The 23,739-nt window shown below is 38.7% G+C and overlaps 1 protein-coding gene across 1 annotated transcript in view; it reads left to right on the top strand.

Moving 5' to 3' along the window:
* The first annotated feature begins 4,510 nt into the window (after positions 1-4,510).
* The window catches only part of PDE5A (phosphodiesterase 5A), a 139,691-nt gene continuing 120,462 nt past the window's right edge, over positions 4,511-23,739 (top strand). Inside the window, exon 1 of the mRNA XM_056357634.1 lies at positions 4,511-5,077. The gene's annotated coding sequence lies outside the window, so the exon portion shown is untranslated. The remainder of the gene's footprint in view (positions 5,078-23,739) is intronic.

Below are 23,739 nucleotides of genomic sequence, written 5' to 3'. Positions count from 1 at the left end.
AGACTGGTCCATTCTAAAAGCAGGATTTTATTTTTTTTTTCCAGAGGAGTGGTATTTCTATAATCATGAAATGTTCACCTAAGGATTTTCTTTTAGTATGCATAACATCTCGCAAAATGAAGCATCCCTCTTTCCCCCGATAGGGTTGCATCCCCTAGTGCTTACATCAAGGCTAGCAATATCAGCTAGATTAAACAGAATTACGAAAGAAAAGAGTCTTGAAAAGTTGAGTCTATCATTCCAGATTACAGTCTTTAAGAGAAACATTCTGTTACAAGTAGATGATTGCATGTGACCTTACAGTTGCATTTCCTACTTGCCACCACCATCTACAGTAGCATACCACTGATCTAATTCAGCACAACCATACACTTATTTCACTGCAAATACACTAAGTAATCCTCTAAATTTTCATTATGCAGGTAAGTAAAACTAACTACTTCCCCCCCTCCCCCCCCCCGAAAGGTTCATTGCAGTTCATTTACCTTAAGCAACACACTGCTCTTGCTATGACAGGCAAGGCCTGTACTCCCTTGGCACCAGGGAGTACATGGTGCCAGCCTTATTCCCACACTGCAGTGTCTTGCAGACTGATTAGCATTAGGAGACTTCAGCAAGTCTCAGAGTTTTACTCAATTTCAAATATATTCATATTTCATTGGCCAAGGGATTAGCTCATTCTCTGTTTTCCAATTCTAGATGGCTCTGAAACACTTCTAAAATATTCTCCAAGAAAAGCAGGGCTGTCACCTTGACAGTTTAGAGGCGCAAAGAACACTATTGAGCTGAGGAACATTTGTGTTTCCACACAGCAAACAGCATGCCACAGTACAGCAAGCATTTCATATTGGAATAATGTTTAGCCAAGTTCATTCTTTTAAGCTAAAGAGTTGCAGTTACATCAAACACCTTGAATGTTTTGCTGCCACACTATCTGTCTTTTCAATAAAATCAAATCAAATCATTATAGGACGCTATCTGCACACCTGTTATGTGCTAGAAGCAGCTTTCCACAGAAGTCATAATTGAAAAATGAAAGTGTCAGGACATGCCAAAGAACTCCGGTGTTTTCTGTAGCTAACTAAAGGAAGCCTCATCCGATGAAATCATTGAATTATAGAAGCAGATTCTTATGACATCTGAGGTCTCTCGGTCAAGTAACAACCAAGTCTAGGAATTCCAGTTTTCAGAGGTAAGCTACGGAGGTTATCCAAATTGTACTTGTACACACACAAACATACAGGCACACAAAGTTTGAGTATTTGGGTGTGTGAATTCACGTTTAGCAAGGAAAAAAATGACAAACAGCTTCACCTTTGGGTTATGTAGACCTCTAGACTACCTGAAACCTTTGGTCCCCCTAAGAAAGAGTGGATCATTTCCTCAGCATTAGTCAACAAATTTAAACACAATTTAAAATTGCAGCCAAAAAATGGAATGAAATAGACCCACAAGAAAGAGCAATTAGAAGTTTGTTAATTTATTTCCAAATACATGCCATGCCTCTGCTTCCCTTCTTTGGGGATCAGAAGCAGAAGTACCAAAATAGAGCGAGAGGCACTTCTTCCACTGTTCCTTTCCTGGCTGAAACCAGGAAAGGCTGGAATTCTCAGAGGCAAGACCTTTTCCAACAGCAGACCTTCATGTCTGCTTCAAGTAAGTGGAGAGTTTTGGATAATTACCTGTCCCTTGGCCAGATTTCCCTAGCTATTCATTGAACTACACTATTTGTTTCTGATCATCAATGAATACATACAGTTTATTTTGGCTTTCATTTAGGTGAGCCTTTCTTCCATTTTCTCTAAACTTCTCAGAAAATACAATGTTCAGAAATTCTTATGAAACTAAGGAGCCTGAGACTTCTGAAATTCGAACCTAAGTGTTTGATAATTGATTTGTTTTTTATGAAAAGCCTAGGCACGCAAAAATTTCAGCCTTTATAACTCTTCTGTATGCAGATCAGTGCCTAGTATGGTTTTCAGAAAATAGCTAGGGAACTAAGCTCCTTCATAAATGTTCTTCTTATTGGCTAATCTGTTCTGAAGTCATAAGGAAATCTTCTGGAAAGTTATTTATATCAATAGCTATCACACCACTGAAGTCATCTAATCTAATCATCCCCAGAGAGCTGCAACAATGGGAATTATAAATAGCAAAAATATCCTGGATATTGCCTCCACTATTTTATAAACACTGGTCATACAGACTTGTAACTAAGAAATCATCTCAGGACATAATCCCTCTGAATATCAGAATATGTGCACATTTGTCACTGCCAAGTGATGTTCTTAAGGGTCAGATGCTTTTTTCTGAGAAAAAAACCATTGAATGCAACAAAAGGTGTCATGACAGTCCATATATTTTCTGCCTGGCTCCTGGTTTCTCTCTCATCATCATATATGTAGGAGCAGCTAAAGGGATAACTGTAGCTGCGTTGATGGATGGCCTGGAAATGCAATAGATGAGAGAAGCTAAAAAAAAAAGCCCTATCCTAGCTTCTGAATAAAAGGAAGATTGCACCCAAGTAGCTGTTTATTTTGAGTCTATTTGTAAATTAAATAAATTTTGCTATCATCTTCAACATCAGCCTAAGTGTGTCTGGAAGAGACTGACTTCAACAAAGTCTCTGTTTGTTTTATAATCTAGTTCCTTGTGAGAGTTCAAAGTGCTTTAGATAGTCGAATATGCATTATTTCAATAATATATAAGCATGTTTGTAATTCTTTGGTGAAACTACACACTTGCCTTTTCTGATGATTACTGTCTGAGAAAAGCCAGGCTCTCTTAGCCCCTTTTCACTGTACAGGTTTTGCAGTCTTCAGCAGATCCTCCAAAGCCAGCTAAAACCAAAGATCTCCCTACATGTAGTTCCTCAGCCAACCATATAATATAATAATTCTAATGCTGACAAAAATAGAAGTGGTTTGTCAGATGACATTGAAGTAGACTTAACCCCATAATGCATTAAAAGAAGTAATTACCAACGTCACTTCTGAGAGTATGAAGTTATTTTACATGAAACTAAGAAAGCACGCAACACAACTAGAATGCCAGAAAATATTTTGCAGCTCTTGCAAAACATGGGCACTGTTCTATAATGAACAGGGGTCTTTTTGTTTAGTGAAACAGAAGAAGGAATTTTTTTAATAGTTTAATGAATACCAGAAAAATCTGCTACATGCTGGGAGGCATCCTGGGAAGAGTTAAGCAAAATTTAAAACTTTGTAAGTGTTGATTACGCTTTCCAGAATTACTTTTCTGTTATCTTTAAAAAAATACATATGATGTACAAACATTTTTTTCCTATTTTCCAATAACATCCAGGTAGCTAATACATACCACACACACTATGTTCAACTCCACCACTGGAACCCACTTTATGAAGTCCTGTAGCATCCAGTTCTGTTCAAGGATTTTTGTTTGTCTACTAAAGTATCTTTTGTTAGAAAGAAACAGAATGGAAATATCTCGACCCTTCCCTTTAGTCTTTATGTGACTTTTAAAAGGTGAGCATGTTGTGCTACTGACAGTTCAGTCTGACTACTTATGTCATTACACACTTTAGTTTTCAAATATGTCACACTTCAACCAGCTAGGTTGAATTTTTTTCTTCTTCTTAGACTCTGGATTATTATTTTTTTTTTTTTTTAAGTTTATAGAAAATAGTTCATCCATTTTTGGAACAAATGTGGTGAAGGAGGGTTTTGCCAACATTCATATTTTTCATCTGTTTTCTGAAGAGCCATAATGATTTATAACAGGAGCTTGAAGTCTGGCTGCGAGACAACCCTCAAGTTAGAACAGTATCTTTTTTGTCCCCAGGAAAATCTGTTCTTAAGCAGCTGGGTTAAGAGTTACAGAAAAACCTCAGTATTTACAAAACAAATGGTTACATTTTCATTTTTTGAATGTTTCACCAGGAACATGCAAGCCCTGAAGCCTGCTGAGCCTCTTGTCCTGAGCAGGTACTACACATCTGAAGGTACAGCTCAGGAGAGCCTTATCTTGAACAGAGCTCTTGTTTTCTTATAGCAAAACGATGACATCAACAGAAAAAGTATAATGGAAAAGTTAATAAAGAAAAAGATAATTAGAAATTAGTTGGGTATGAAACAATCTTAACACTTTATACACTGTAAGGCAGCATTATTAAACTCAACCTGTATAATTTCCCTAGAATTTCAGGGCTTGTTCTTCAGTTGTAACTCAAGGTCTATTAACCTATCAGTGGAGTTACATTAGTTTGCTCTGACTAATATTCTTTAGTTAAGCAGCCAAGCAAATAAAATCACTTTGGCTGTGTTTTTAAAGCCCTTCCCAAATATTATCTGAAAGGCTTCTTCAGTGGAAAAAGCCCTCAAGCATAGGACCCTGATGTAGGACACAGCCCTGAACTGGCTGCACATTCCAAATTGTGGGTCAATAGGATTTTCACAAGGGTACCCTAGTTCACTGCTTCCTCACAGCAGCTTCAGAGGGAGGGGAAAAAGGGTCTGAAAAACATTCCACATTTCAGCAGAGTTTTTCTAGCTGTGCAGACACAGAAGTTGCTGAAATGTCCAGAGGGACAGCCTTAGCAAGCCTGTGACCTTCTATGACAAAATGGACCGTGGTATTTCAGAAGGGATTTGGTTGGGATTGTTAAACGTGCTAAAAAGAGAACTGCTTCTTGGAGATTATATTTTTTTTTTTTCAATCAAGTAACACTATATTTGGATTGGAAACAGCCTGTGGATGAACAGGAATAACCATCAGAAGGCAAGTGAAAAGTTTCAAGCAGATACTACAGTCAAGGAAGAAACAACTTGAATGTATTTGGGCAAGTTTCCATATTGACTCAAGCAACACTTTTTCCCATGACATCAGATTCAAAACAAACAATATATTATAGTCCATATGTTAATTAAAGAAAGCCCAAGCAGTGCAGAGGCATGCACCAGCCTACCGAACACCGACTGAACAAAAGCTGGATTGCTTGCAAGCCATGGAAGTTAATCAAACAAATAAAAAGCCCCGAGTTTTCAGGATAAGGAGCCTGGGTAAGACTTCTCAGCAAGATGAGGTTGTGAATACTGAGGTAAGATTGAAAGCAAAACTGCCTAGATACAAATTATAGAGTCTAAATAACAAGTACAATAAGTAAAAAGTGCTTTGAATATGCAGCAAACTCAGAAAACTGTAAAGTTGGTTGCGGATAATGTGCTTAGAGAATCTGAAGTTCTCTACCTGCCTGAGGTCATATGGTATTTGCATGAGAAATGTGGGCTACAGAATGGTTTGCAGTCAGAGTTCAGAAGATCTTTTGGCAAATTGAACATGTTCCCAGTAAGATGATGCTGAGGAGGAACATGCAAGAGAAATATATAAATGCTGTTTTCACAAGAATAATGCTGTTTTCTTAGAACTGGCTGTATTTTAAGGGAAGAAAGCTTGCATGCAACCCTCATGAGATGCCAACGTAATCTATCAAGAACAGTCAGTAAATCACACCATTTAGCAACTTAAAATGACATGGTACATTTTAAAATGCAAAACAAAACCAAAACCATGTTCTACAGGAAAAACAGGTACCTGCTAGGCGTAGCATATTGATGGCATTTACAGAAGAACCGGTAATTGCACTTCTACTTTAACATGGCCTAATAACAGTAATGCTTACTACATACAGCTGAATTCACTGAGGTATTTTATCACACCTTGAATTATCTGATCCATTGACCCTGAGTAATAAGAAACAGTAGACCACTTTTGTTCTTTCTCACAAAATTTAATAAGGTAAAATTAGAAAGGAGCCCTGTCAAATGAGGACAAATTTGACTAGAAGGATAAAGTAGGCAGGTTGCTAAATTTCAATTATGTTTTAACAAAGGGATCTAAGCTCATAGGATTAATAGCCACAGAAAATCATGAAATCAAATGTTGTATTATTGTCACTGTTAGATTAAAGTGGAAGAACCTAGGATTAGAGATGTATTAAGGGAAAATAACATTTGGTTTGTACAGTACCATACACATTCACAAAAAACAAGAAATACCTTGTTCTTTAGCCAGACTTCTGAAAACGCAATTCACCTATAGATATTTTTTTCCCTGTTTTAAATGGTGGATGTAGTTGAAGGAGTTGCTTTCTAGTTTTGTACATCCATCTCCATTCTCCTATATTGTTTCCAAATGCTTTAGTCCAGGAATGACTTTTTATTGTCAAACTACACAGTGAAACTCAGCTAAAAAGAAAAAATATCTATATAACTATGTAAACAAATTTGGCAACCATAATTCTTTGCCATCCAATCTGGATTTCTGCAGCAGGTTCCTTCAAGATAGATTCTTATCTATAGAGATATTTAGCTAACAGCAGACTTAATTAAACCCAGGTACTGTCAAGAAGAGGCACAGAAATGTGCTGCTTCCAAGTAACAGCAAATCTCCTGAGATAGCCACAACAGCAAGCTGTTATCTGTCAAGAAAATCCTCAAGATTCGTAGTATTGTAGATTACCTCCCACATCTCTATGTACTTTAGCATGTATCTACTACAGTTATTTGGAGCATACAGTGTTTTAAAAGTTGAATATTACTGCCAGCTGAGGTGTGTTAACATCTGCATATTGGTCTTGCACTGACCTTCAGTGCCTAATTCCTAATAGAAAACAGCTTTTTTTTCCCACATATCTCCTAATTCTGCTTTACGGGAAGTAATGGTGACATCCTAGCCAAATCTGTTGCATAAAGATCACAAGGGTTTGGAGGAGGAAGAATTTCACATCTTTATATGACTAGTGGGTTTTTAAGTATGGTCTCGAGGCCCAGCCTGAAACCACAGGTATAGAAAGTGCCTGCCATCATTCCACAGCCACTTGCAAGTTACACAGGGTATATCACACACGAACACTCCTTTACAACTCTAAAAAAAAGTACTAACACTGGGTGTTTAACAGCTTCCCTTAAGATGTAGTTAACTATAACTTGGCTTTCACTTATCAGTTTAAAAGACTGTGCTGTAGGTTCAAGAAATTTTAGAAGAAAAAAGTAGAGTAGGTCTGGTAGCCTTAACTAATCCTTATAAAGTCATTAATGTTAAGCTGAGGAAAGCAAATACGAGTAGTCTGACAACTGTCAGGCACGTTAGCTATCTTTCAGCCCTTCCTCTTGATCTGAAGTTGTGGCTGTACACTCCCTTGCAGTGTGCAGAAGACAGAAGGGAGCACAGCCAGGAATGACTGGGAACATTCTAAACCTCACAACAGGCACAAGTGTATAAGACTAAGTAGTTATGTTTTCAACAGCGCTACACTTCTGGTGTCCAATGCCTAATTCCTAACATACAGGCAAAGGATACAAAGCGAGAGACAGACATGGTGTAGTATAATTGCACTTAATGCATTGCAGTGAGTAGCACTGTATCCATTCTGTACAAGAAAAACTACCTTTACAGAATAATACATGATTAAGTAACCATTATCTTGATTAGGGTCAATACAAAGCACTGATGTCACTATTGCAAACACTTTGTAGGAGGTTTTTCTGTGTTCATATTTCAAACTCTGGCAAGTAACATTTGCTTATTTAACAGTGAATCATTTAAGTCTTAGCAATTTTTTTTTCATTAGCATAATAAGCACAAATTACCCCAGTATCTATTTCATTGGATGCACGTAAGACAACATCTCTGCAACTGTTTTGCTTTTAGTAGTCATGCCACCAGCAATCACAAACACTTCAGCTATACAGATCATAGTTTCCATGCTTTACCTAACTGTTCTGTGAAACTTCCTTTAGTGTAACATGCCAGCATTTTGTTAATAGAAAAACCAGATATTTTCACATTTAGTCTCTTAGTATATTCTATACATGGAATTGCTTTTAAGATAATATTTATTTTAGTATATGGAAAGCAGTCTAATGGCATAGTAGACTACCATGAAACATTGGGCAAAAAACATTCTGCTGGACTGAACCAGCTGTCAAGCATGTCTTTTCAAAAAACTTGAAACCATGTTAACTGCTACATCTTAGTTTTCACACACCTCAGCAGTTCTTTGTTCTGGCTGGAAGTATAAACCATGAAATTACTGTTCTTGCAGTATTCAGAGTTTGGCCACAGCCAAGAAGTCCTGGAATTGTAATAGTGTATTCTTTGGGGTATATTCAATGTTAAACTGAATCTCCAAATGTTTCTTGGCTCACCTGCCATTAACTGGACCTTGAACTTACCATTTGTATTCAGTGGCAGGGGGCTAGCGCTGCCATCTGTTTTGACAAATGTTTTCCATTGCCTCTGCATATCTGACAGAACATGCGGCATATTAGGGGAAGGTTAACTTCTCTTTCTGAGCCACCAAGAATTCTTTGAGTCCTCAGAAATCTCATCAGAACATAACTAAGAAGCTAATTGTAAATCTGTTTATAAAGCATTGTAGTTTGTCATGAGCTGCAGGTCTTAAAATCTTCCTTGATCCTTATCACTTGTTCTCTGAGCATGTGCCTAGACTTCATTCCTTTAGGTCTAAAACCTTAAGAGTGAAAAATCATAGCTGTAGGCATTAAAAAAAAAGTCTGTATTGCTATTACTTTTGTCTTCTTTGTTTGAAATACAGAGCACAAACCAGTGATAACTGCACAACTGCTCTTTAACATGCACAAAGTCAGATTTTATTAAAACCAGCAATCCCTAAACAGACTTTGAAGAACAGGACTTTATCTTTCTTACAGTAAAGCCAAAGACTGCCTGTTTAGAGTTGTTAGTTTCAGGTGCAACTTTAATAGCTTTGGCACAACAATAGGAAAATATGACATCTCTGGACTCTAATATTCAGTGCCAATCAGCTCTTGTTTATCCTGCAAGATACTTTGATAATCAGATGTATTTCTAATAGTAGTTTCCTAGCAGAAAAGCATTAAAAGCACTTGTTTCTTAAAAACAAAACATATGCAGCACCTTTATTTTAGTGTAACTTCACAGAATGGCTGATGTTTGAAGGAACCTCAGGAGGTCATCTCAAGTAGGGCCACCTAAAGCCAGTTGCTCAGGATCACATATAGATGGCTTCTGAACATCTTCAAGGACAGAGACTCCACAACTTCTCTGGGCAATGTGTCCCAGCGCTTGGTCACCCTTACAGGGCAGGGGGAGAGAGAGTTTCCTGATGTTCATGGGAAACCTCCTGTGTTTCAGTTTGTGCCCACGGCCTCTGGTCCTGGCACTGGGCACCAAGAAAAAGAGCCTGGCTCCATCCGCTCTGCATCCTCCCTGCAGGTATTTGTACACATTGATGAGACCTGCCCCGAGCCGTCCCTTCTGCAGGCTGAACAGTCCCAGCTCTCTCAGCTTTTACTCACAGGAGAGATGCTCCAGTCCCTTAATCACATTAGTTGCCCTTCACAGGGCTCTTCCCCCACAGCTCCACATCTGTCCTCTACTGAGGAGCCCAGAACCAGACCCCGCACTCCAGGTGTGGCCTTAGCAGAGCTCAGCAGATGGGCGAGGACCACCTCCCTTGACCTGCTGGCAACATTCTCCCCACACAGCCCAGGATGCTGTTAGTCCCCTGCGCAAGGGCACACTGTTGACTGTGTTCGCTGGGTGCCCACCAGGACCACCAGGGCCCTCTCTGCACAGCTGCTTTCTAGCCGGTTGGCCCCCGGCACGTCCCGGTGCGTGGGGTTGCTCCTCCCCGGGTGCAGGACTCCGCACTTCCCCTTGTTGAACTGCATGAGGTTCCTGTTGGCCCATTTTTCCAGCTTGTAAAAACATTCTAAAACCATGTGCAAGGCTTAAAGCTCTTGGGCAGGAAAGCTAGCAGAAATCAATTACATTTAATTTATCTTTCCAGGGAAGCCAGCCTTTGGCTTGGAAACATGGGTATCTGCTAGGTTTTCTTCTCTATTAGGTCAAAGCCTGATTTCACCTCAGTTGTTAGATCCACAACATGCAGGTCTGCATAGCCCTCAGTACTCCAAGACAATAGTAGATCAGCATTAAGATATGAACTCTATATTGAGCTACTTCCCAAAGAACTGAGCTAATTGCTTGCAAGACAGGAATAAAATTCTTTTAGTTGCCATCCCTTTTCCATGTAGAAATTAGTCATTTATATTGTAATGAACTGATCTCTCTGAGCAGTAGCTAGAAATGCATTATTTGCATAGGCTTACACTTCAAGGTAACACACACCAGTTTCTTGGGCAGGTGCTCCTCTGAAAAGTACATCGTCAAATTTATCTCCAGATTTGAAATGAGACTAATTTATTCCTAATTGAGAGGGATCATGAAGACTTCCTGCCTACTTTTATAGCAGATAGTATGCCTGTGTTCTCTGATTACAAAATCCCAGTTGCTTAAGCAAACTGCCCTTTTAATTTGGATGGTAATATTAACTTCAGTGTCTTAATAGTGCGATCTTATTCTCCAAAATAAATATGTACATTTGGTGCTTTAGGGTTGCCTTATGTGTTTGCCAGAGATATTTAAATTACAACTTGAAAGGTATTTCTTGATTTCAGCTCAGCAAGATTCTAGCCTGGATTCTGAAAATCAAACTTTATCTGTTCTGGTTGATACACTGTCACCAGTAATAAGAATTCAGTGGCATGTAGACTTGTAATGACTCGAATAGATATAATTTGGTTGAAATTCAGTGAAAATACAATTTATCTACTTGCTCCCTTGCTTTGCAGGGCTAGTAGAACAAAATAAATGTGTTTATCACTAAATAGATGTGATGCCACATCTAAGTAGGCAGGTCTGTCAGGCAAGAAAAAAAATCTTTTTTTATATTGTTGTATTTCAGAGGAATAAATCCAGTGTTGAGCAGTCCCAAACTTAGTTTGCTTGTGTAAACCATTAGAGATGGGAGGCAGAAACAACACGATGTCTTTGCCCTTTCTTCATGCACAGGTACAGGATACATGCAGGACAGGGTACGTACCTACAGACTAGTGCTACTTACTACCTAGATGTCATGCTGCATCACAAATTCACTCACAGTCCCATTGCTACGTCTGGTGTTCATCACACAGAGAAGTACAAAGAGCAGGGAATATTGAAGGAAGTAATGCCGGCTTTTGTGTGCTAGAAGCTTTTCAACCAGCATTAGTTTAGGTAGCAGTGGTAGGTACAACCATCAGTACTGGGAACAGCAGCACCTGTTCTCACTTCAGTTGCTCCTGCAGCACAGTCTCTCTTAGTCCCTCCTCTTCCACACACTGCCTGCTCACACCCAAACACAAGTTGTGCCCCTCCAGCTTTACTCACCAGGCTGAGACAGCACATCCATGCCTCACTGCCACAGCCCTACTCTCTAAGCCAATGCCAGGTCTTAGCAGCACCCACGGCAGAGCTGGGAGGAAGGCTGCCAAGCTCTTCCCTCTGTGAGGCCAATGGCTCCACTAAGAGTCTTTAAACAAGCCACTACTGCCAAACAGCGATTTCTCACCTGAAGGCATTTAGCCTGCAGCTCATTGAGACAATTTCAAAGGCCAGTTTGAGAGCTAGCATCATTGCATATAACAATTTAAAAACAGCAGTATGGGACCAGCAGTAAATAAATGGTTTGCAAGTCTCTACCTTGAGATCAAGTAGAGCCTTAGTAAAAAATTGTTTATTCTATGTTTGTTCCATTTTTATGGAATAGTGTTAGTGACCATTATAAGAGCGACCCTATTCTTGTATTTTTTTCTTTAGCAGGAAATGCTACTAAGGGTCAGCAACAGTCTGGTTCTGTCCAGGGTGATTTGGGATTTGCCTTTCCAATTTCAGACTTCCCTTAAACTTACCACATCCCAGTACTCATTTAGTTTTATGTCCATCTGCTCTGCTAGTGGGTCACTTTGATCTCCAGGCTTCACTTGCATCCTACCTTTCCCCCAAGTTTTTACTATTTCATTACCTCTTATTTACAGTCCAATCCTGTCTCTTAGCCATTTCATTATTTCATCTTTTCACTCAGAACTACATGCTTGTGTTTAGATTATGGCTCTATAACCAAAAGCCTCAGCATTTTCTCCTTGAAAGGAGAGGTGAGAGAAAGCCCAAGCAGCACTGTTGCATGCCAACACCAACAAGTTGCTGTTAACCTCCTCCTTTACTGGAGCAAAGATGGACAAACCAGAGCAAAGTCTTTTGCTCCAGGGAACAGAGCTGGAACCTAAATAAGGGTATGAGCACAGCCCAAAAGTGGTTTTAAGCAGACGACTCATGCTAACATTTCAGTAAACAGTTAAATGGTACCATCAAAATCACATGCATTCTACACTGTTAAGGAGACTGTCCCTAAGCAGTAACCCACAAGATTTCTGTAAAGGTCTAGCATGACATTAATTTCTGTACCTGAGGCTTGGATAAACTAGCACAGGCTTCCAGGGCAAAAAGAGAATGAAAGACTTCAGATATATTCAGCAATGTTCTGGTGCAATTTGGTCTTCCCTCTACAAGCAGGGATAATATATAAACCAGCAGCTATTTCAGACTAAAAATAAGAAGCATTTTTAATAAAGATTTCTGATAATTTCCGTATTTTGTGTGGCCATGGCATCATCGTAAGAGAGATGTAAAACCTAGTTCTTAAAATTACTTATGTGGGCCCTGGAATTGGTTTCATCCAGCCCAAGTACCAACTTTGGCATGACAAATATTAGAATCTGCCTACATGCAGCTCTCTGCAAGACTTGATCCATTAACTCTATCAGGATACATATAGGGATATACATATATATATATATATATATGCATGTACCCAACACTGAACATGTTTTCAAATCTTTCATACCACTATTTTATGTACAATCTTTCTCCTTACTCAACACAGACTTCAGACATATTAACAATTATCTGACGCTCTTAGAAAGCCACCTAACAATTTTATTTATTATCTGCAATCCTGTTTATCCTTTTTTAGTTCACTTATTTTTATAGGGATGATCTACATAAAATTTCAGGAGCCATTTTTTAAACTTATGAATCATTTTACCAGTACCAAACTGAACTGAACATCTGCCTAAAAACAGTTTTTCTAACAGCAATAAATTCTGTCTTCTGTCATTCTTAGAACATGTGCTTTCAGCCTCTAACTAGAATCATGAGAATTGAGGGAGCTTGATGAGGGTTGCGAGTTCTGATATTAATAAAACAAAGTAAGAGTCCAGAAAAAGTAGTAATGAAAAGCTACAGTTCATCTTTACTTTTACAATAAGCTTTCCTAATTTCTGTAGAAAATATGTAATGATCTACAAACTGCCTTGCATAAATCTTCTCACAATGTGTGTGTTTAAAATACCTGGTTTTGGACTCGAACTGCACAATGAATTTAAGCTACCAGTACAAAAGAAGAAAGGAAAGAGGAAAAATTAGGTTGCCCTGTTAAGTGAGCTCCTTAAGTTTGAATCACAACAACATGGAATATACTACTGTACAATTCATGCCACATGTGACAAGACAACCTACCTATGATTCATGCTGTGTACCACAGAGCCACTGTGCACATGTACAAATCAAATGCAAGGCACACAACTGGACTCAAAATTGTTTGTTTCAGAGGTGAAATTTCACCACAGAGAAGTAGCTGTCACTTTTCACAGACTGGACTGTTACTAACTGATTGTAACAAAACCACAACAGCAATGTTCCATATTCTTTTCACATGGATCATTTAGGCATCCAGCCATACTATACATGCAGCCCTGTATCATGCTGTACATATACCAGAAGTCTGTCTGAAACACCCAGAGAGATTACCAGCCTTAACCTGGCAATCACTTACCCTACCAGGGCACAACTGAAAGGTTTTGATCTTTACCAATGCATCAGCTGTTCCTGTGCCACCCTATGCTCTATGAAGAGCTTTAATAGTTTCCAGATGTCAGCTCATAGGGTGCTGAACTCTTGTACAGTTATAGTATCATACAACAATATTATGAGAAGGATCAGAAACACAAAAGAATTTTACAACACTTGGAAACCTTAGCTGACAAGAACAAAATACAATGCTGCTTGTAATGCTTTACTTGTTCAGCATGACTGCCTAGGAGCCAGCAAGGCTCAGGTACTAATTCTCTGAAGCCTTTTAGATCAACAATAAGAGTGGTTCACACATTATTAGTTTTCTCACGTGTGAAGAGCACAAAAGAGTCTATATCTATATGCTTTGGGTAACTGCAAAACTACTTCTATGCATAAAGGTTACTGGAGTTCTTTAAATACCATTTGGCTATAGCATGAAATATATACATGAATATAGCTCTATGAATTTAAGTAAATTCGGCTGGGCATCATTCATGATTTTACTATTGTCTAGTGCCATTTGCTTCCAGAAGCATTTTTTCCGAAATCCTTCTACAGACATAAGGGCATTTGTTCGGATCAGACTTGTACTGCAGCACCACAATAACATGATTGAAGCATCCCTTTTGAAAGCAATCTTTGCATTTACTCTGTAATTTCTTGCATTAGTTATTATTTCTGAAATGCTATATAATTAATATCATGATTAAGTATTAGTAACTAGATCTTGTTGAAAATTATAAAATCATTTAACATAAAATATTGTAACTTTTTCTCCATCACTGTACTTAAACAGATCAATTTTCTGAAATGCCAAAGTCTTCATTCTGCCTTTCCTATTTGTCCTCACTTACAGAAACACATTGAAAGAAGAGAAAAAGAATATAAGAAAACTAAGAAACTGATCACATCACTCTTTAATCATTATCACATTAAATGATAATTCTTTCTGTACAAAAATGAAAGACAGGTGAAAGTACAGGTATAATCTGGAATTTTAAAAATACGGCAACATTAGCATTTCAAGACTTGAGACAGACCTAAAGAGGATTAATTCAAGCTTTTCTTAGCATATTTGAAAGATATTAGACCCTGGAAAGCTCGCTATTTTTCAGAGTTATCGTTTTAAATATAAAGAAAAAACTTTAAAAGTTCTGCACACACCCTGTTTAGAAACTATTCCTTCATCTATGAAAGCAGAGACAACTCTGTTCATACAGATTACAATAAAAGCAGCCAGATGATTTGTGGGTTTACTTTGTATTTAAAAAGGTGACTGTGTAACAACCAGTAAATACGCATCAGAAGAGGAGGGAAACCCAGTGATATTAACCATAAAACATTTAAAAAGCAGACCTAAGAAGAAATATTATTTGATCTGTTTTAGTCCATCTGACATTTTTATATCAACATTTAACTAACAGGTCATTAGTAGCCAGGCAAATGTAAGCAAGGGAATTTTGAGCAGAGATGTCTCGTTCAACGTAATAAAACCTTTATTCACACTCAGCTTGTATATCAAACATTTCATAACTTGGCAGCCCTGAACAAATACTCAGAGAGCCATCAGTCCAATTGCACAGACAGAATCAGTCAGCAGCTGTTCACAAAATTCTTGCACCACCATGGAAAAAAATCAGTTACCATTTAACTTCTTCCCTCAAACCTGGCTACATATGGGGAATGTGTTTGTGGAGGGTGGTGGTGGTGGTGTGTGTGTCCGCACGTGTGCATGCGTGTGTGTGAGATAGCAAGCTGTGTGCAATAAGGGCTTTTACTTTTCCCTTTTTGCCTTCTAAGTACAAGAGATTCCTTGCAACTGAAGTTCTTTTACAGATTATAACTTCCTAAAGAGCCATCAGAGAATTTACTCATCCAAATTCTCTTAACTCTGTCCTGTCCTGTTCTGCAGCATTCTTAAATGCCAAGCTCAGCAGATAGCAAGAACGCATGTCAAGAGAGACACGCTAGTTTTCCTTCAGGAGAATAAAAAAATGATACCAGATATCACTTTTCCAAATCAGCCAATTTCAATTTATCAGAAACACCTAGCTTACCACTTCAGACCATGATTTCTGCAACTGAATTACTTTGAGCAGACTATACTTTATCATGTACCATATAAAATAGAATATAATACAAATTAACACAGAATAAAATACTAAACAGAACAGTATTTTTAATATGCTGCGCTTTTTTTTGGCATTTTCTTGTCAAATTTAAGTGGAAAACTAGTTTGAGATGACCCCTTAAAAAAACCCCAAACAAACCAGACAGAATCCCAAACAGAATTACGTCTTCCCAACTCCAAAGAAATCAAATTGCTTCAAGGCTTTAAGTTTGTAAAGAATGTCTCTTAGGTCTGGTTTTAGGCACAACTGAAGTTGCAATTCTCACAATAGATCCTTATAGGTTTAATAATGTCAGGGTTCCCAAATAAACGCTATGAATAAATCCTTGGGAATGGTTTAATTGACTTTGAGTTCCTTATAGCTCTGATTTTAATACTTTTTATTCTATGAACACCAACAGTATGGATCAGGTGTAGTAGGGAGTCTCATTTCAAACTGGGCTTAAACTGAAATGATTAAGGTTTCTCTTACATCTTTCCCATCCTAAAGGAATAATCCTATAGTACCTTAACCTCATAGAAATGAATGGTCTGTTTGGAAAGTCCCAGTGTTTTCAGAGGCAAGTACAACTTCAGTAAGTACAGCATTCTTAAAAATTATTCCTGAAGGTCTTTGGCAAAATAAGCAAATACATATGTTACTATAAAATATGCTATATGTACACAGAATTATTTTATTACAGTGCTAGACCAGCAATAATTCAAAGAAAAGAATATGTAAGGAAGAAACCGGATAGGAGACATAGCCCAGACTTCAGAACGACTAGCTGAATCAACAATGTGACTAACGCTATGAATTTCAGCTGACAACACATCTTTGCGAAGCCCCGCTACAAATGTCTAGTCAGAGTAGGCAAACTAAGGACTGATTCTGCCAAAAGCATCTCTGAATGTAAATGCAAGCCGAGAGTATCTTCAGAGCACATGGAAACAAAATTGGTTGTCTAGGCTTACAGTAATCAGGCTGTGAGTGGTGCACACTCTGCATGAGCTCATCTTTCCACAACTCCAAAACGTGTTTGTGTCTCAATTGTAGCTATGGTCATTTAGTTCAGCAAATATTCATCAAAGTCAGACACTTCAAAGGAATGTGGAGACAGCCACAGCTATCAGAGAAGTCTGATTTTAATTACAGAACTTAACTGCTCAAATAATTAACATCCACATTGCATTGCTTTGGGTCCATGACATGTATCATTATAGTTCTTTAAGTGGTGTGCTGTGTTTTACAGCCGAGCTTATTACGCGATTTCAGTTTTACTTGTAATCACTCTGGAAAGTTTAATTACTGCTGCCACTTGTGTATGCATTTTCTCCGTGTTAGATACCAAATAAAACCAATTCACTTCAGACAATTCCTGGGGCTAAGTTTCTGGAAGGCTATTTTAGGATCTCTGTTTAATTTATTACTAATCCCAGTTCCCATGAACTGCAACAGGTTCTAGGACTCTTTAAAGGTAGACCCCTTACACCCCCTTTGATTTAAGCAATTATACAGTGGTAATTACTGTGAACTAAATTACTGTTTCTGATGATGCACAGACAGGAGTAGAATATAGTCCTGCCAAATCTTCTCTGGGAACAGAAAACCTAGATAAGAGGTGAGTTCTTGAGGTTTTGAACCTGATCTCTTGTATAACAGCAACCATCTCATCTAATCTCTCAAAGAGCTCAAACTCCACCACAGAAGTGGCCTGCTTTTTTTGACATCCTTGAGTCAAATGAAAAAAAAAACCAAAAACAAAAAACCAACCATACAACCATCAAACAAAAAGAAACCCACTTGCTCCTGGCCTTCCCTGTTTTAAAAATTAAGAGCTCCTTCTACTTTGAAGTCTAAAATGGCTTTCAGTCAGCATGATTTTGTCTGTGTGTTGTGTTATCACTTAGCTTAAATAAAAGAAGGTAAATGCCAGTGAGAAGAGATTATGTAATATTATGGCATTACCTGTCTTCTGTTTTGCTAGCCTAAATAAACCAAGTTTCCGCATCTTTTCTTATGGGTCAGATCAGCTGATAGATTCAACCACACCATCTTTAATACTTCATGTTTAGGTTTTTCTCCCATTTTCAATTTCCTGCCAGGTATTCAGAATAAGTTCTGTAGGAAAGTCTGGGGCAGGACTTTTTTCTGTGGTAGGTGGCAAAGTCTAACCAGATCACCAGTCTCACTCAGGAAGAAACAGGAAACTGCACGCTGTCAAAGTGCACATTCCCTGCAGTTTAGGCCACAAGTCTAAGGCAAACCAGGCAGTAAAATATACTTATTACTTGTTACGCTGCTCAGTTCATTTATATATTTGTTGTAGCATGCCTTGTTTGCTGACACACCATCCTGTTTGTCTTCCATGGTTCTCCATTCTCTTTGAAGCACTGAAAAAGCACACAAGTCCACAAACAGATAAAGATGAGGATTGTGGGTTTTTTCCAGGAGAAGAACAACTTTTGCAGTTATGTCTCCAAACTTCATTTGCCTCTCCTTACTAAATAGCATCTGTTTGGTTGGTTTGGGTTTCTGCTATAATAACATCTAGTAGTTCTTCCTTCGCTATCCACCTATCCCTTCTTCTTAGCCAAATACAGTTCCTTTATTGCCATTGAGCACCCAGACTTTCTGGATCTAACAAACTCTCAAATTCAGAATAATATTGATGAGTCAAAGGATGACAATAAAGTCACCCTCCTCCCCTCACAGAATTTATCATTTCTTACTCTGAAAATTGTTGCCTCTCACTCCTATTGCTGTTCCTTGAGACACATTCTGACAGAAGAGTATTCAGCACCAAGTGATGAACTCATTTTAAGAGTAGCTTTCAACAAGATTTCCACATCTAGATGGCATATGAATTATAACCTTCTATCATGGACTTAAGCCGTGGGCTGCAGTTCATTGTCACTTCCAGGTTTCAGTGCTGTTTATAAGCCACTAATAAAACCTGCTGTTCTTACAAATTAGAAAATTCTAATTTTTATGGATACACTTGGCACCCTACTTTCCTTCTCCCTCTTATTCAGTTCCTGCCTTAACTTTCTCCTCTGCACTTCTCACATCAAATGATGTGAGCACAGGTCAAATCTTGTGAGTTTATTGACATTTTCTTCATATCTTTTTAAGGCAGAGCTCCTCAAGGGAAGAGCTATAGGCCAAATACTTTCTGCTGTACCTACTGAGAAAAGAACTGGCCCCTTCCACATTTATTATTCTGAACCAGATTCAGAGTCTCTGATGAATAACGTGTAAACAGAATGCATGCAATATGAAAATGCATTTAATATTTTATTATTTTTTGGTTGCTTGTTGGATATCTTACCCCAACCAGCGATTTATCATCATGTGCAACAGGCAGCTTCCTGGATTTGCATAGCTTAGAAATAGCAAAGCAGAAACAACATGGTGAGGGTAATTTTTTATCTTTTTAACATTAAAGCAGAGCTTCATGAATCAGTGCAGCATCTGCAAGTTCTGCCCGTTAGTAATTGCATAACCTTCAGATGAGGCCCTCAAGAACACAAGCTGCATGAATTCAGCTTGTTAATTGCAGAGGTTTTATTAAATTAGTTGCCAGATAATTGTAAAACAGGCATTGGAATCGGGGCTTTCAGAGTTTCTTGATAAAGTGTAGGGTACATAAACACTACTTGAATTACCAGAAACAAGGCACTTGCATCAGCAGTTTCCAGCCCAGGACTCCTCTGCTTCCCCCACACAGCTAATAAGACCACTCAGCACCTCACATCCAGGCAGGCACGTGCTGCTTCCCAGACACAGGCATCCACGCTTCAGGGTTAGCCAAACTTGTCCATACGTGTTAGTAGGGCTCCAAAAGGCATCGAGGATATGCAAAGAGAGGCAACAGAGTGCTAAAAGCAGGATCTCAGAAGGTGAAGATGTGCAGATCTCTCATCATCACATTCCTCCCCCTGCAGTAGGCGTTTGGAAGAGCAGACCCAGGTCATGCTTCGTAACCGCAAAACTGCTTGGCCAACCCATCTATAGATGGGCTCTCCAAGGGAGTTACTTTAACCTCAGGGCCATATTCACAGCTGTAAAACATCTACATGGCCTGGAGAAAAGGATCCCTCCTTCAGCCTCCAAGGCATTTCCCAGAACACAGTGCAGCTGCTTGAGGTTTGTGCTGGAAATAATTTGGAATTATAGCTTTTAAAACCCTGCACTTTTTTTTTTTTGTTAATTGAAAACTAAATCCGATTGGAACTTACTGCAGAGAGGTCAGATAAACCAGAAATGTGGTTTGCATGCTTCCTCTAGATACACATCAAAGGAAAACCCCAACGACAAAGGCTATTCTTTGGACTTATAATTGGCACTAGCCATAGACTTTATACAACAGATTTAAATTCCCTAGGCAGGGGCATGTTCTCTCATACATGCCTCTGACTGAAAGAATAACAACCAGATAATGCAAGTTGAAAACAGATAACTCAATAAAAGTTATGTACCCTAAGTTAGAGAGATACCGGGCATTGCTAGTGATCCCTTCAAATTTATTAGAAAGTAGAGAAGAGCAGCTCATCCAGAGCAAATTACATTGGCACAGCCTGGCAGCTCTGGGAAGGGGAAAAAAAAATAAAAAAATAATCAGGCAGTGTCATTTGCCTGCTCTACACCGAGAGCTGCTACATCCCCCTAACCACCAGAGCTCTGCTCAAGCCTCAGTGTCTTTACCTACACATGGGAAAAAAGTTATCCTGGCTCCAGGATCGAGTATACACCATAGAGCTGGATCCTCGAGTTCCAAGTAGTTCTTTAAGCCTCCAAATGAATAATAAACCTCTTCCTCAGAACATTAATCACACTTAAAAGACAACTATTACATGTATGCACATGAGATACCAATATACTATAACCTTGTATGCAAAATAGAAAGAAAATCCAAGTAAAGTTACTTTTCAAGCTAGCTTCCTCTTGGATTTTGGATCTGGACTAAGTACCGCTTTGCCTTTAGAGATCTCCTCGTCTAACTCCACGCACTAATACAGAAGCAAGATGGAACTATATGCATACTGCATATTAAGATGTACACACCGTACACTCATTTAATCATTCGTGAGCTTCCTGACCTGTATTTTCCTTGCCATGTGAAAAGTGTTATTTTTCATCTGTTTTCTTGAGTAAATAATTTAGAAAAAATGCTGCATTCTTCCAGTGTTTTGGAATGTGTATTTTGGGGTAAGAAAGTATTATGTTGGATTTACTGTACTTTGGTACTTCTGTCTCAGTTACTCAAGATCAAACCCAAATTCACCTGACCATGGGGTGAGGGAGGGACAAATCACAGTAACCTCAGGTTACATTATACAAATAGTATTTACATTTGAATATTATCACACAACTCCAGCCATCAGTAAAACAACCAGCCACTAAAAGATACTAACCAAATTCGGTATTTTCTGTTGATTTAATCAGCTGTCCTGACTTTTGTTTCCATACACTGGATGACATTATATGTCTATCAAATCTGTATGGTTGGTCTTAAGTTGCAAGCATTTTGTTCCCAATGTGCATGTGGTCTTTAGGATATTTTGATACAATTGCATGCAGAACTGCATAGTGTAGGTTTTGTCGTGTTTTCCATAATAGTATATAGTGATTTCAGGCAGATTTTCATTCCTGCAGGAGATGTTACCAAGGTCAACGGGAGTTGTGAGCATACCATAAATGGCCCCAAGTCTTCAACAAGCAGCATAACAGTTGAGTTCATTTCCACCGCTCAACAAATACAAATGTAGTAATTGATGCAACATGCTTGTATAAAATATGGATTAGTTATGTAATTATAGGTTACAAATGGGTTGAACATGCAAAATGTTAATGATTCTCTAGTATGGTTAGTTGGGTTTCTGTTTTATTGGATTTCTCTGGTATGGTGTCATTTCATTTAAGAGGAACATCTCTGCAGCTGCTCTTCTGGCAAGCAAAGGCAACTCCTTCAGGAATCTTTTGCTTCTAGACATCTTGGGTCAGCTCCTCTCAAAGGTCAGTCTTGCAAACCTTCTGGGGCCCAGGGAGAGCTATGTGCTTTTCCTGTTGGACAGTTGATATAGTTGATAGCTATAACCCATGTCTTGAGGTTTTTGGATCATTTAACTCCTTTTACACATACCGACTTTTTTCCTGAAGTTTTCAAATATTTTCCTGTTGCAAGCAGGCATTCAGCATGCAACACAGGGCAAGGCCTGCCCTTGGCACCTAGGATTTTCAAAATTTCACTTCCCATTCAAGCCCCTCAGAGTTTCACACAAGTAGTTTCAGCAACTACTCTGACAACACTTATCAAACTTTCTGATAAAACATACCAGGCAATATACAGGGGTTCCTCAAAAGTCTCATTCCTTGTCTCAGTCACTGGAGCCAGGCTTCTTTGAAAGTCTGAGCCTAAAATTAGCATTTCCCTCACTGTCTCAGATGTTTGGAATCCCTGTGTAATCTAAATTGCATACAGCAGAAATAATCCTGATTTCAAAGGAAAGCAGAGCTGAAAGGTCAAACAAATCTCAAACTATGCTGCCTCAAGCCTTTCTTCTTTCAAAGGAGTGGTTAATAACTTGTTCTTTGGGAAGACTGGGAAGAGATCAAATATGAAGCCATGATTAAGAGAAGTCTTGCACACCAATTACAGCTTCCATGCTTTTGTCTAGAATCCGTAACCCAGCTTCCAGTGGCAGCCAAATGACTTTTCAATTGCCTTATGCTTTACAGTGTCAAAAGGATGGATGCATGCTATCAGTTTGCTATTTCATAAGCCTGAAATGAGAGAAATTGGATGGGCAGGCTGCCTCAGAAACTCTGTTGGAACATAATCTACACAAAAAAATTTCCCAGAAGAAAAGGAATCATATTTCAAAATTTTCTGAGATTGGGGACTGCACACGAACAATGTGTCTCTCTAGCTCCCCATCACAACTGTTTCCAGTGCCATCACAGCTTCACAAAAACCTTAAGAACACAGAAACTAGAATAACGCAACAAATTCCACCACTCTATAAAGCAATATGCTCTGCATGCTCTCATTTGCCAAGCTTACTGTTTTCCAATGCTAGTTCACATGCTCTTATCTTTGTATTTGTCTACAGCTTTTTTGGCTGATACAGGTAGAATTGTTGACAACCATCCCAACAGTGTTCAAGGAGTTCTCCAAAGCAAGAACCTATGCATTTACTGATGGCTATCCAACAATTTGGAGAGTTTCAAATCCTGACAATGTTTTAAGTATTGCCAGGTGAGCAAGAAATGTCAATCTTGGTTAGGACATGAGAATTTTAGTCAACGGAGCAAAGATATACAGGCAAAAGGGATTACATTGCAATGCTTTCAGAGCTGCATATACACCTCTGAATAAAGACAGGAATTTGAGGAGGAACCATCACACTTGCAACTGCACATAGGAGAACCACGGGTTACATGCCACTTTTACAATAAGGCACTATCTATCTTTCAGGGTTTGTCACCAACTCAGTGGATAAAATCCACAGCCCTCAGAAGGCTCCTTTGTGCTCCTACAGGTTTATGGTTCTACCTCCACATCAACTGAGCACAGGAGCAGTTCAAAGGTAAGGTAGGAGGAAAGGGAGCAGAAAGTACTCCAACGATGCCAGCTAGAAGAGTGGCTCCTCCGATAAAACATGCACATGGCTGTGTAACTTGCATTAGGAAATACTTTGTTCCACAAAAGTCACAGAGATGTCCTGATCTCATTTATGTGATACAAAGTAAATTGGAATTGCCCATGTCTTTTTTCTGCATACATCATGAACAAAAAAGAAGTTGGCCCAAACAGTGCTTGAAGTTTGCCAAGCTTTCTGTTTTTTTC

The sequence above is a fragment of the Falco biarmicus genome, chromosome 1 (assembly GCF_023638135.1).
Source record: "Falco biarmicus isolate bFalBia1 chromosome 1, bFalBia1.pri, whole genome shotgun sequence".
NCBI lineage: Eukaryota > Metazoa > Chordata > Aves > Falconiformes > Falconidae > Falco > Falco biarmicus.
Note: the sequence above shows the minus strand (reverse complement) of the source record. Positions and strands in the feature narration are given on the sequence as shown.